General features: G+C 35.5%; 1 pseudogene; it reads left to right on the top strand.

Annotated features, from left to right (window-relative positions):
- Window positions 1-4,455: 4,455 nt before the first annotated feature.
- Window positions 4,456-5,018, top strand: LOC122736885 (annotated as a pseudogene).
- Window positions 5,019-14,670: the final 9,652 nt, after the last annotated feature.

Genomic DNA, 14,670 nt, shown 5'->3' with positions numbered 1-14,670 from the left:
CTGAAGAGTTGGACTCAACTGAAACAATTTAACAACAAAAAATATAAATACGTGTATACATCTTTTTATAAAGACATGGGCATTCATGTAATGTGAGAGAGAAATGGAACAATACTAAGATAAGTTTATTTATATAAATGCCTTGTACTTACTTGGAACAAAGTTTCAAGTGAAATCCAGGATGTAGGGGAGAAAGAGAATACATTCAAAAAGTCCTCAGGAGAAAAACAAAAGAAACTTTGCTATCAGAGCATTAAAATTTTACTGCACACAGTACTTGATATAAGACTAGCTGGCACATCAGCACTTTCTGTTAACAACAGGGAGGATAATTCAAATTCATTGTCAAAAGGCAATTTGTGTGGGGTTTTTTGTAATAAAGTTCAAACAGCTGTATTTTAATACGAGTTTCAGGAGCAGCAACAAAAATAATTAAAAAATCATACAGAACAAGGGAAACATTACAAGTATTAATTGTTCAGGAAAGAATCTCTATTCTCTGTTCTTTCAAAGGATGAACTTGAAGGTTAATTTGAAATTATTTGCAGGAATTATTTGCTATTAATACCTATATTTCTCATGATGATTTAAAGCAAAGGATTGCCAATTATGTCCAGAGAGTCAATTCTTAGTAATAATGCATTATTATCATCAAAACTTTTAACTTATCCCAATCTTTCACTCACTGGTATCTATATGACATTCATTAGAAATTGATAATGTCCTTATGATATCCCTCTTTTTTCTCATTGTGGTGGGGAGAATTAAAGAAAGGGATCTGTCTCAGAAAAATCATTTTAGATTCCTGTGGAGCTATTTTTGTACTCCAATAAAATCAGAACATGTACATTGGTTAGAAGAAGATAGAGAAAACAGGAAGGAGTCCAGGACAGTGAGGAAAGTAAATCTTAGAGTAATAGAGATATTGTTGGTATGAATTCTTTCAGTAACAGCGAAAATAAATCAAAGCCTGGACTAGACCCCTCTTGACTAGAGTGATTGCATGATACCTGCTTCTATTTCTACGTTCAAGATTATACATATAATATAATGAACAGAAAAGCAATAATAGGGTTTCAAATGAACACTACCTTGATAAGTAAAGCAAGATTAAAATAGCTACAGCACAGGAAACAGCTATATAATGAAAGATGTGAATAACAGTACTAGATGTTGTGGTATAGAGTCCAGAGAAACTATACATCAATATAGTCAGAAGTAGCCTGGAAAAAATACTTGAGATAGGCTTTTGCATGGACATAGTTTGATATAGAGGAAGGCATTTTGAGCATAGCAAGAGAAAAGACATTTGGTGGATGATGAATTAGGATGAGCTAAACAGAGCTGCAATTTGGTTGGGACAATAAGGTCTTTTCCTGAAGCCAGTGGAATTTAAACAGTTGATAGCACTTGTATAGCAGCAGCATAAAAGGAATTGAACTTCACACAGAATTATAAAAAGTAATTAGGATAATACAAAATGCCAGTTTCTCATATAATTGGTATGAGGAAAAATGAGCAATTTTTATAGTGCTGTGTAAACAATAAAACATAAAGATGCTATCTCTATCCACATATTTTCATCATCATAATTATTGTCATGTGGTCCCATTTCATGTGATGCCATCACTAGACCTACCCTATACCCTCACTTATATCATGGCATAAATAGTGAGAAGCAACTGCCAGGTTTCCTGAGGTCTCTACCTAAGGGTATTCATTGTCATTTTCAGTTCATATGTCTTAGGCATGACATTATGTGCTATATCACCTTATACTTATTGTGGGAGTCAATAAGGGATCTGTATGCATGATTCTTGGTCTGCAGTGATCAAACTCTGACTAAGCCTTTTTTATAGCTATCTTCTATGAACTCTTTTTAAAAATAGTAAGCATTATTTAATGTTTTGAATTCCAAACTTTTTCCCTCCTTCCCTCCGTCTTCTCCCCTAATGTTGAGGTGACAAAAAATCAGATATAGTTATTCATGTACCATTATGTAAAACATTACCATATTAGTCTTTTTGTATAAGAAAATTTGAATAAATGCTTTAGACTGTATTCTTTGGATTTTTTCTTTGGGATTTTTTTGGATCCTTGTATTGCTGAGAATAGTTGTCATTCATAGTTCTTCATCAAACAATATTGCTGTCTCTGTACACAATGTTCTTTGGTTCATCTCACTTCACTATACCTCAGTTCATACAAGTCTTTGCAGGTCTTTCTGAAATCATCCTGTTTGTTATTTCTAATAGCACAATAGTATTCCATCACCATCATATAACACAGATTGTTTAACCATTCCCTAGTTGATGGGCATTCCTGATTTCTAATTCTTAGCCACCACAAGAAGAGCTTCTATAAATATTGTTGTTCAAATATATCTTTTACTCTTTTTTGAAATTTCTTTGGCATATAAGCCTAGCAGAAGTATTGCTGGATCAAAGGCTATTCATAGTTTTATAGCCCTTTGGACATAATTCCAAATTATTCTCCTTTTATAATAGCATCCTAGTTTTCCCATTTCCCCTCCAACATCCATTATTTTCCTTTTTTATATATTTGCCACTCTGATAGTTATGAAGTGATACTCAGAATTGTTTTAACTTGCATTTCTCAGATCCATAGTGATCTAGAGTATTTTTCATATGACTATAAATAGCTTTTGATTTATTTGTCTGAAAAATGCCTGTTCATACCCTTTGACCATTTATCAATTGAGGAATGACTTGTATTTTCATAAATCTTTTGTGACCTTCAAAGAGAAATGTCAGCAATTAAAGATTTCCAACTATTCCTACTTGCCAGCAGTCCCTAGTCCTACTGCTAGTAAGTGCTATAAGTGGAATGGTTCATTGCTTTTAAATACATTAAGGAAGAGCTCTTTTTGACATTTTTTTTTCTTCTTTACTACTATCCATCACAAGAAACCACACTATGGCCAAAACTTCTAAACTCATATCTATCTCTATGCTTTTCCTTCCATGATTCCTCCTATTTAAAAGGTCTTTCTTTCCCCAATCTCTATTTGTTCAAATGAAGCATATGCCAAATACCTTAGTTTAGTTTTAAGCTCTAATAATTTCACAATTACAAATGTAATAAATTTATAAAAATCATTAGAAAGTTTAATTATTTAAACTTTGTTTATACTATAGTTTTATGAATCTCAAGTAATAAAATTTTAATTTTAGAATATATTTAGGGGCAGCTAGATGGTGCAGTAGTTAAAGCGCTGGCCCTGGATTCAGGAGTACCTGAGTTCAAATCCGACCTCAGACACTTGACACTTACTAGCTGTGTGACCCTGAGCAAGTCACTTAACCCCCATTGTCCCGCCAAAAAAAAAAATATATATATATATACATATATATATATATATATTTAAATTTTAAATTTTGAATATATCCCCAAAGAGACTGTTTCAAGATGATACTTATTTCACACTGAGTGATTGGTCTCGGAGATTTTTTTGCTTGGCCACTTTAGTTAGCTGATCTACATTAACTGTTTTCTTGAGGGTTCATATCAAAACTTCCATGTATGTTTCAAAACCTCAGTCTATGAGTAATGTTAAGGCTAAAATGAGAAATTCAAATTTTACAAAGTTCCATAGTCGATTGGAGTGATATATTAAACAACATGTAGTTTTGTGGAATTACAATAAGAAACAAAAAAGAAAACAATGAATCTTTAAAATTCTGGTCTTTTTTTTATTTTTAGAAGTTTGTAGCATTTTTACTTCTAAAGTTACTTAAAAAGTTAAAATTATGCTAAGACTCTTAGGGCGTCCTGTGAACTTTTCTCTCAAGGACTAAATCAAACTTCATCATCTATATCAGTCTTTCCTGAACTCCATGAAGTCAAAAATATATAACTTTTTAGGAATTTAGGAAAATGGCAACAAATTTAAATAGTCTGGTGTTGGGCCAGAGCTGGTTTTTTATTTGGTTTTTTTTTTTTTTTGGTAGTTTTTTGTACCTGGGAAAACTAGCATGAAATATATCTCAAGCAAGTATATGAAACAAAGAGGGACTGCACCAATATTGATAGGAATAAAACTAAGCAGCAGAGAAGAAATTGCCTTGGATGTGGTCACTTATCTGCCATCAGATAAATTCCTCTTTTAACTAATTATTCTTATTAACTTTATGTTCATCTGAGTTAGTTTGCTGCTTTGAAATGGCTGCTATTAGCACCCTACAAACTTTTGATATGCTGGCCAGAAGTGCAGGGAAGGGGCATCGCTGTAGTTTCCTGCTTCAACAATGCTTGAATGGAACCCTCTGCTTGATTCCCATCCTGAGCCGCACTAAGCCACCTCTCCACCTTCACCTCCACTAACCAACACTTCTCTGTTCTACCCTTAGAGCAGCAACCGTCACTGCCACTCCAGCCTCAGCTGCAGCCGCCTCCTCCTTTTGCCTCCTCATCTAAGCCACCTCCACTATCTCTGCCCCAGCCATGATGACCTCCTCTTCCTCTCAGGTGCCACAGAACTAGCACCAGGACTCTGTGGCCACCATTAACCAGCAGATGAACCTGGAGCTCTATGCCTCCTACATCTACCTGTCTATGTCTTACTACTTTGACCAAGATGACGTGGCCCTGAAGAACTTGGCCAAGTATTTCCTGCACCAGTCCCACGAGGAGCAGGAGCATGCTGAGAAGCTGATGAAACTGCAGAACCAATGTGTCGGCTGCATCTTCCTGCAGGACATCAAGAAATCAGACCTTGATGACTGGGAGAGCAGACTGAACACAATGGAGTGTGCTCTGAGCTTGGAAAAAAAATGTCAATCAGTCATTACTGGAACTGCAGCAGTTGGCCACTGACAAAAACAACCCCAATTTATGTGATTTCACCGAAACCCACTACCTGGACAAACAGGTAAAGCCCATCAAACAACTGGGTGATCATGTAACCCACCTGTGCAAAATGGGGCCCCCTGATTTTGTCATAGCAGGATATCTTTTTTGACAAGCACAGCCTTGGAGACAGTGACAAAGAGAGCTAAGGCACACCTGGGAACTGTGGGCACCACTCCTCCTGTCTTTCAATGCATGCATATTTGGGTCATAATCTGTACCAAAAAACTACCACCATTTAAATCCCAATAAAGTGACTTGGTACTGAAAAAAAAAATTGTTTTTAAATGGCTCCAGTTTGGTGTAATGCTTGAGTTACCAACAAATCTTTTAGAATCCCTACAGCAATCATTATATTTTCTATTAATAATCTAGTGTCTTGTGTTCAGTAAGGATTTTACATTTTCTTTTGTCTCCACAAAAAGTGACATGCTCCATTATAAGAGTCAGTTTCTATTATTTAAACATCGATATATTTCTTTTATACCCATCATAAAACTGAGCACAGTGCTTGGCACATATGAAGGTTTCAATAAATATATGATTGCTGATCAGGAAAAGAGGAAAAACTAAATAAATAGTAAGGAGACCAAAATGGAGTGCCTCCTGAAAATTTTGCCAGCTGATAAGTTGAGGAAATGCCTTCAAGATACCATTTTGATTTGGAGAGCCTTTTCCATTGTAAAGAATTAATCATTATTTGAGGTTTTTATGCCTCGGCACTCACTGGCCTGGGGATCCGCAGACTGCGTGGTGCTCCACCCACTGGTTGTAGCTGTTGCCAGGGCTCTGGAACCTCAGATCACCACTCACTGAAGCGTACATGGGCCTGGCAAAATTATAATGCTTGGAAGCCTAGTGAGGGCAGTCATGTGACTGTCAGAGTGGCCATCCCATTGGCTGGGACTGTGTGGGGTGTTTCTAGGTTTGAGGGAGGAGAATTGGGCATTCTAGGTAGAAGCTGGAAAGCGACAGGCTTTCTGCTGTGTATTTTCAGCTGATTCCTGGGCGGTGGTATTTTTCAGGTATTATAATTTCCCTTTCTGCCTTTTTTATTTCATTTCCCTTGATCCTACTGATCCTGTTTGTGTGTGTGTGTGTGTTTTTTAGTTCATTCTTCTTAAAATAAATCTTGTTCTGTTTTGAGGGAGGCTGCCGGTTTCCTTCCTTGCCCCAATATTGCGGCAAGACGCTTAGCTAGCACTCCCCAATTAAAAATTGGTCCCCACACCCTCATGAGTCCTTTGGAACTTTCTTGTACCGCTGAATTGGTGAGAAGAATCTAGTCTATCACAGTTGATCAACACATAATGTTGATTATACTGTGTATAATGTTCTTCTGGCTCTACAGATCTCACTCATCATTAGTTCATGCAATTCCTTCCAGGTTTCTCTGAACTCCTCCTGCTCATCGTTTCTTACAGCACAATAGAATTCCATTACATTCATATAACATGAATAATGCAGAAATATGTTTAATATTATTATGTATATATAACCTATATCAGATTACTTGCTGTCTAGTGGAGGGGGGAAGGAGGGTAGGGAGGGAGAAAAATTTGAAATTGGAAATCTTATATAAAAAATGTTGAAAACTAATTCTACATGTAACTGGAAAATAATAAAATACTTTTATATATTTTTTAAAGATACCATTTTGAATTGAGAAAGCTGAATTGGATTGTAATCCCTTTTAGTTTAAGCTTTAGCCTAGTGTTGCAGAGGAAGCTGTTCTAAGAAGATTAGTTAGAATTTCATTGCTTAGAAGTTGTGTGGGTGGGAAGAAAGGAGCACAATAATAAAATGTGAAATTTGCACAATAACTCAAATGAAAATTGAGTCTGTTAGTCTAGGGTTTTTTTGGGAATCTTATGTATTTTGAAAAGGCAACATTATGCATTTGTTCTCCATCTTCCTCAACTAGTTTTATGCTCTATGGAATCTAACATAAGTATCAGTAACCTGGTTTATTACTTCCTAAGTAATTCTTAATCCCCAATGCAATACTCTTAAGACAGAACAGGTCAATCCTTTGCTATCAAAATGTTTACTTAAATTCATGAGGCTTTATCTGGTCTTCCAAATCCCTCAAGGTATATATAAAATCAATACCTAAATTAAGTGCATGTGTGTGTGTGTTTAGAAAAAAAAATACCTAATTTCCTTTTTAAAAAGGAAACTTCATACTGATATGTTTATGAAAAATGGAAAAAATAATCACCAACTGAATTTGAAAATATTAAAATAATTTGTTACACTTGGTGCCATAGCAATGAAGGAAAATATGTTCTCCCATGATACATTACAAAATACTGATGTTTTGGTGATTACAAAACACCAGGAACAACATGAATTTGAACTACACTTCACATGTTCAATACACAATGTATTGTCACATCACTTCATTCCACTTGGCTGCTAGTTTGTTTGAATTAGTAGTGAGGAACTGATAGTGAAGTAGAAGAGATGAGGGAAGACTGATAGTGAAACGTTTCATAACAAGATCACAAAAAAGCTGAAATAAATATTTGTAAACAATTAAGTCCTTTAAGTACTTATTTTCCACTTTTCTTTGATCTCTTTAACACTATTTGAGTAGCACTTGCTGGGTCAAAGGGTATGCAGAGTTTTGCAATCCTTTGTATGTAGTTCTAAGCTGTTCTCCAGAATGGTTAGATCAATTCACAACTCAAAGAATAATGTATTGGTTTTCCACATCTTCATCATCATTTGTCATTTTCCTTTTCTGTCACATTAGCCAATGAAGTTGATAAATAACACCAGTCCTTTGCCCAGTGCCTATACAGGGATCTCCTATAACCTCTTTCTGACTAGTTATCTAATTTCTTTACCTTATCTGAGTGGTGAGATCTCCTGGTACTTCTTCTTGTCATACTGGTGCTGCCACCTTCTCCAAAGTCTATAGCTGATGTCTCCTGGGTTGTATACCCTGTCAGTCCCCACTCTAATGCCATAGAACTCTTCTTCAAACCTTCTAAGTTGTCCTAGGCTAGAAAAATGTACCCAACCTTTTGTTCTTTTGCACTTCAGAATTCAAGTTAATAAATTATTTTAAAGTTGTTTGGAGGTATTTGTTGGGAGAACTTGGCTAAAATCCTCCCTCACTCTAACTACTCTGCTCCCAACCCTATATGCAACGCATTTTACATCTTGGGCTTGGTTATCCAATAGTATTTGCTTCTGGCAGGCCATAAGATTCGTCATGCAACTGATTGTTCTACTCTGCACTGCCCTGGTCAGACCACATCTGGATTCCTGTTTATTTCTATGTTGTACCAATTAAAGTGGATATAAATTACCAGCAATTCATCTCCCCAAAAGCAAATAATGAGGTAATGCAATTTAATTTAATTCAATTCCACAAATACTTATTAATCACCTGATCTCTGTTAGCACAACTCTAGGCATTGAGGAAAATAAAATGTTTTAGCTAAGATACATTTTTTCTACTGGGTGGAAATAAAAACTATATTCACATACTTGAAGTGCTATCATGTAAATGAGGAATTCATACTGAGCTAATGGCTTGGTAGGCTCAGGTTATTCTAAGGCTGATGATGCTCACACAGAGCATCATTGTTATCACAGAGTGGAAAAAAGGTTTTCAAAAAATACTGTTGTTACTTTTCAGGTTTCAATAGCCTGCTTTATTAGAAATAAAACTGAATCTTTTGGTTTTCTTTTTTTTTTCCTGAGAGCAATCACATTTAATTTTTCCCCCTGAAGAACTTCAGCTACGTGCATCATTTTGCATAATACATTGGTAGATTTATTTGAGTTCAGATGTATTAATTTCTACCATAGTGGATAATTTAATGACCTCAAATTCCTGGAGAACACTTATCAAATTGTGGAGATGCTGAATTAAGTCATTTTTCTTTCTTAAAATTTTAACCTGCCAAAGAATCCTTCCCAGTCATTATAGCCCTCTGTAGTGTACTAAAAGATTTCAATAAGAAAAGACTTTCCCCCCCAAACAAAAAATATATGTGAAGGTTTAAACAAGAAAAAAATACAAAACTATGTACACATAAATTATTACATTAATAAATAAATGAACTAATAAATTGATAAAGAAATAAAAAGAAGAAAGGAAGGAAGGAGGGAAGGAGGGAAGGAGGGAGGGAAGGAGGGAGGGAGGGAAGGAGGGAAGGAGGGAGGGAAGGAGGGAGGGAAGGAAGGAGGGAAGGAAGGAGGGAAGGAAGGAGGGAAGGAAGGAGGGAAGGAAGGAAGGAAGGAGGGAGGGAGGGAGGGAAGGAGGGAAGGAAGGAGGGAGGGAGGGAGGGAAGGAAGGAAGGAAGGAAGGAAGGAAGGAAGGAAGGAAGGAAGGAAGGAAGGAAGGTAGGTAGGTAGGTAGGTAGGTAGGTAGGTAGGTAGGTAGGTAGGTAGGTAGGTAGGTAGGTAGGTTGGTTTTTTTTTGCAGCTCTTTCCTATTAGATACTATATGGCAAAATCCATTGTTGAACTTAGCCAACAGCTCTGCAATCACCGTTGTGGCTAAAAAGACCCAATAAATTTCCATAACCTAGTGTTCCTTCTGCTGACATATATTCTTGTGATTTGGTGGTAGTGTTATTTCTAGTAGTGGTTAAGTTCCTCCCTCTAACTGTTCATTGGAGCAAAAGGTAGTGTTAGGAACTAGTCCCATCCCCAACTTTCTCTGGGAAGCCCCTATCTCAGGCCCAAATATTCAGCAATATTTGTGAGGCCAAAAACTATAGCAAATATGCTTTCTGGTAGCAATAATCTTTGTTATCTAATTAATTGTCAAAGGCTGAGATCCTAATTCAGTCTATCCTGGGGAACCCAAATGAACATGATTAGTTGAGAGTCATGAAGTCTTAATGATAAAATACAAATCTTCAGTCTGGAATTTAAAACCTGCAATATTCTGAGCTTCTATATTTTTAGACTTGTTTCAAAGCACATGCTCACTATCACTATCAATCAAAATGAATCAGTAGTTATTCCATGTACAGGACACTGACCTCTTTTTCCTCTATAACTTTGCATACCAGGTTCCTCATTAATAGAATTCATCCTTTTCTTACCTCACCCTCAGTCCTTCAAAGCATTTCAAAATCCTTCAAATAATAAGTCCTCCATAAGGTTTCCCTCCAATGTCCTAGGCATTAGAATGATCTTCCTCTTAGAATTATTGTTCATTATTATTAATATATTTTGTTGTCACTTAAATATATCATATACCACAGTCCAAGGTAATCTCCTTGAGGGCAGAGAATGATGTGCTTTTTCTTTGAATCAAGAATACTTTGCATATAGTAAGAACATAAGAAATTTTTGATAAACTGATTAAAGTATTATACTTCTAGGTCCTATTGTACAATGTCTCAATGATACCTGAGGTCAAATTTACATATTTGCATTAAGATTCTTAGTTTTACATTATTATTACCCATTATTTTTGGATTTGTATATAGATATCAGAGGTCAAAGGTTTTATTCTTGTTCCTTTTGGGGATCTTATCCCCTCTAAATTACTAGACATCTCTTTTGCCATTTGCCTTTCTCCACTGGAGTCATTTTCTAGGATATAAACCTTGAATTATATACTCAAGTTTCATCTTCTATTAATCAAAGGCCATTTATTAAGTAAATTCTGTGGATAAGATTCTAAATAGAAATATCTTATTTTAATGAAGTTTTTAATCTAATATTGGAAAGAATAATAATTATGATGTGAGAAGTATATGATTCACAATGAATTCTCATGGATTTTGTTATTATATCTTAAAATATGATGCTTTGCTTTTGAATTCACTATAATTGATCCTATCTCTCTTATTCAATGAGCCAAGCAAATTTGTATTCCACTTCTCCATAATATGGATTTCCCACCAGTCAGGGCAAACCATTTTTTAAAAATTTTCTGAATATGCAACATTAATCTGTACTTCCAAACTTTTGGTCCTGGTATTGCTTCTTCAAGCATTCCTTCTCTTCCCATTTCATTTTATATGCTTAAGAATCCCATGAAGGCTTCTCTTCTTTCTGAAGCCTCTGACTATTCCCAGTCACCATAATCTGACAACACATACACTCTACATTACACAATTAATCATCTTCCTCTTTCATGTGAATATTGCCTTCCCAATTATTTACAAACACCTTGAAGTCAGGATCCATGCTATATATTCTCCTATATATTCTAGATTACCTACTATATGAAAAAGATAAGAGAAGGTAACTCAATAAATACTTGGTCATTCTTTTGAAAATGGAAAAAAAAGGAAAAGGGAAAAATACTAAGGCGTTCTAAATATGAAGACCACACTGATGTTTTGTGTATAATATCTTCATGCTAGGAACATATGTATTAAAAGCCGGAACATGGGCAGCTAGGTGGTGCCGTAGATAAAGTACCAGCCCTGGATTCAGGAGGAGCTGAGTTTAAATCTGATTTCAGACATTTGACATTTACTAGTTGTGTGATGCTGGGCAAGACACTTAACCCTCATTGCCCCACAAAACAAGACAAAAACAAACAAAAAAAAGTAGGAACATATGTATTAAGTCTTAAACGTAGATAAATTTCTTTATCACATACCTCCACTCCTGCAGTACAATATTCATTGTGTTTTAATTCTTCTAACGAAGTATGAAAAATAAAACTTTTCTTTTTCTTAGTATCAAAAGTGCATTTTATTTTTGTGTTTCATGAAATCCACTATTCAGTGGGGAAAATATACCTTTTCCTCTTTAGGAAGATAATAAAAATTCATTGTGGTCAAGATGATAAAAATAAAAGGATATGGCCCGATAATGAGAAATGTCTGGATTTTATATCTAGAAAAAAATGAATTTGAGGGAAATGCCCCATAACACATCTCACTGAATTCAAAAATGGTTTTACTTAGCTTTGTATTTCTTTGAGATAACAAACCTAACTAATTTCAGACTCAAGGGAATGGGCATTAACTTATTTAACTTCCCTATGATTTAAAAGCATAGATTAAGATAAAACAAAATGCTGACTGGATTTTTTTTTTCTTCCGAGCCAGACTTTTGTTACTCTTTTGATAATTTCATGTTAAGTTGGACTAATCAATTTGACATTCTATTAAGAACAAGTGATGGGGGCAGCTACGTAGCAGAGTGGATAAAGCAGTGGCCCTAGATTCAGGAGGACCTGAGTTCAAATCTGGCCTCAGATACTTGACACTTATTAGCTGTGTGACCCTGGACAAGTCACTTTTCCCCCATTGCCCCACAAAAAAAAAAGTTATGGAATGTTGTATTTGTTCAGATATACATGTTTTTAAAATTATCAAATTAACAAAGCCATTTTGACATTCTTATACACTGTTATTACCATTAATACTCCTTCACCTCCGCCTAATTATCATCCCCATTCTCCATGTTCTCTTTCTCCTCCTCTTCTTTCTTTTCCTCCTCCTCCTCCTCTGACTATGATGAAAATTACGAAATATGATTATGAGTATTACCACTATGATTATGGATACCACTATTGCTACTATTACTATTGTTGCTGCTGTTGCTTCTGCTACTATTAGGGAAAGCAAATATAGCTTCCATCTTCCCACCAGGAGGTAGTAGAGGGAAATTAGATTATCTTCTCTCATGGCTCCACAACTCAGAGGAGTGTTCTGTATAGCATGAATTTGTTGAAATTATATATTCCCTTTCTTTGAAAGCGCTTTTAAAGGACATAAAGATTTAAAAATTATTTATTCTTAAAATAGATTAAAATTTTTCATATGGGTCTGATAATGTCTCTATTTTTTTTGGGGGGGGCGCATGGAAAATTTTATGAAAGAGCTTGGAAAAGTTCAGAAATCTGATAAAGCAACAATTGTCAAATATGCCCATATCCCATTGAGAAAACATGGTACACAGTATGTTTATGCAATCCCTGGATTAATTTTCATGACAATCTAAACCACAAACCCAAATACTCTTTTGGAAGGTCAATGTGCTTGATGAATATACTTGAACATTCTGTCAGCTGTAGATATGCTCCCAAGTTTTAAGAACTAATGGATGTAGTGCTTCTTTTTTGTCCATCTTTCATGAATTTATTTAGTTGTTATTTAAACTCAAATACCAGAAGGATAAAAATGAGAACATTTGGGAAGCAAAAAATACATTACTTTAGAACTCAACTTGTGCCCTTTACTATTAAAGTTTATAAACCATGCTTATATAAAGGTATATCTGGTATTATTCAAACCCTGTCTTTGTTCAGTAATGTAAAATGTTATATGCTTCCACTGTCAGAGAATTATAGATTTAGCACTGGAAGTGTTCTTAGAGAAACTCTATTCCAACTCCTTCATTTTTTAGAAGAGGACCAAAGCTTTAAATAGATCTGCCCAAGATCATATTTGGGGTAAATGACTAATCTAGGATTCCAGTTTCAATTCAATTCAATTAAAAACAAACAAACAAAAAACAACATTAAGTACCTACTGTGTGCCAGGCATTGTACTAAACACTGGGACTGCAAATAAGAAAAAGACACTCCCTGCTCTCAAGGAGTTTACAAGCCAATGGGAAAGATAATACACTAAAGAAAACTTGAAAGATGAGAGTTCTATGGTATTGAAACCAAGCAGAGTCACAAAAGGAAAGTTGAGTGATCTGGAAGTCCAATTTCTGATATATATGGGGAAAGGAGGCTGAGGGAGGTGGGAAGTATCTATAACTGAATTAGTAGCATGATGGTGAGATTAGACATTATCAGGTTATCCTGAGAAGGAAATGTTCAGTGGAGTTGGAACCAAGCAGAGCAGTGAATGGAGAATGGAGTGAACTGGTTTTCTGATACCAAATCAATGTTGTTTTGACTTATATCATGGTTCCTTTAAGAGTCTCTTCTTTTCCATTTTCTTTATATTTCCTGTTTCCCTTATAGTGACATTGATTTCCATTTTAGTTAGGGTTTCTTTACCTGCTTTGTATTTTATATTCTGCTTAACTCAGCTGGTCTTCTCCAGAAATGATAGCTCTCTCTCTTGTTTCCCTGTTTCTCTATCTCTCTGTCTCTGTCTGTCTCTGTCTCTCCCATCTTTGTGTGTCTCTGTCTTTCTATTTCTATGTCTCTGTCTCTATATCTTTCTGAAACTGTCTCTTTCTATACTTCTGTCTCTTTCTCTTTCAATTCCCCACCCTCTACCTACTAGAGGCCTTAAGGTAACATTTCAGAACATTTTTGAGATTAAGTCTCTCTACCTTGCCCAGGCCAAAGATGCAGCAAATACTTATAAGCCCATCTCAATAATGATCATCACTGAAGATGTAACCTGAGCTAAATTTCTGACATGACCCTCAAACTTTTTTTTATCCTATCTGCAGAGATGGTTTTCTGGGATGTTGCCACTGAATATGATATAACTTCTTCCAGCTACAGGTGAAAGTTGAGTGAAGATGTACATCAAAGGTGGATGAGTAGCCATGAAAAGGACTTGGCAAGCTCTCACACCTGAGGTTCCAGTTCTGTCTTAACACTCCATATGCTCCCTTGCACACAGTAGAACCTACGAAAATGCTCATCCAATTCCCTTTCCTTCTCTCACTTATTGCTTCTGAGACTTCAAGATTTGCTAGTATGATAATACTTGCACTGTCTACTTCACAAGTTTTCAGCAAGGAGAGTGTCTTGCACATCTTTAAAGGCATTTCTTATTCACTTTTATGACAGATGCTGTGCTAAGTATTTGGACTACAAAGAAAAGCAAAGCACTATCAAAAACTGTCATAAATGATGTTTAAATTGTAATGAGCAAGACTGATTGCGAC

This window comes from Dromiciops gliroides, chromosome 1, assembly GCF_019393635.1.
Source record: "Dromiciops gliroides isolate mDroGli1 chromosome 1, mDroGli1.pri, whole genome shotgun sequence".
Taxonomy (NCBI): Eukaryota; Metazoa; Chordata; class Mammalia; order Microbiotheria; family Microbiotheriidae; genus Dromiciops; species Dromiciops gliroides.
The sequence above is the reverse complement of the archived record's forward strand: the minus strand, read 5'-3'. Positions and strand labels throughout refer to the sequence as shown.